Genomic DNA, 862 nt, shown 5'->3' on the forward strand with positions numbered 1-862 from the left:
GGGGGGGGGGGGGCTGTTATTCAGGCATCGCGTTGCTAAAACTGACTGACTAACGTTTCTTGCTGCACAGCACCGATCCTGCAGCTGCCTGTATACATTTTCCAGTAGACAGATGGATTTTCTTTTCGATTTGGTTTCATATTCTTTGCACTGCTTCCAATGCGTAGGGAGCTTTAATTCATATTGTGTCACAGATGTTATTTGATCTTGAGTAAAATTAAGTTATTCTCTTTTTTAAAGTAAATTCTCGAACAGGTACGTTTCATGTGGCCATGCTGCTAAGGGAGGCCTGCGTTAGGATTTTCTAAAGCCTCGGTCGAAAATACACGTAGAGACAAACAGCATTTCGATGTCGCCTGAGTTCGAGTTTCGTACTAGTTCACGTTGACTGCGCGTGAAAAAAGCTTTGTAAATAAAGGGCGTTTCGATTCTGCAGCCTCTGTTTGTTTTGATGTAAACGAATGGCATTCACTATGATAATGCGCTGCCACAATATTTTATGCAATTTCGCCAGATCGGCTTGATGCTGTGCAGGCGGTTATGCCCCTTCAGTCCTTTGAGTCTTCAGGTGACAACATGTCACTGTGCGACAGAAATCCCATTCCAGAGATGTTGAACGCATATCCAACAGAAAAGTGAGACAGATGGACGGGGCACCGTTTAATAATAAGTCCAAATGCAGTCTTACTTCACCGAGTGTTTCCATCCGCCGTCTAACTGCTGCACAGAGCTCCAACTTGTGCAACTTTTACAAACTTCCAACTCGGTCCAAATGATGGAATTTGCATCTGCAGCCACTAGCTATTTCTTTCTTTCTCCCCCACCTCTTTCCCCCTCTTCACGCCACCCCTTTCGCAACCTT

Source organism: Etheostoma spectabile, chromosome 22 (genome assembly GCF_008692095.1).
Source record: "Etheostoma spectabile isolate EspeVRDwgs_2016 chromosome 22, UIUC_Espe_1.0, whole genome shotgun sequence".
Lineage (NCBI taxonomy): Eukaryota > Metazoa > Chordata > Actinopteri > Perciformes > Percidae > Etheostoma > Etheostoma spectabile.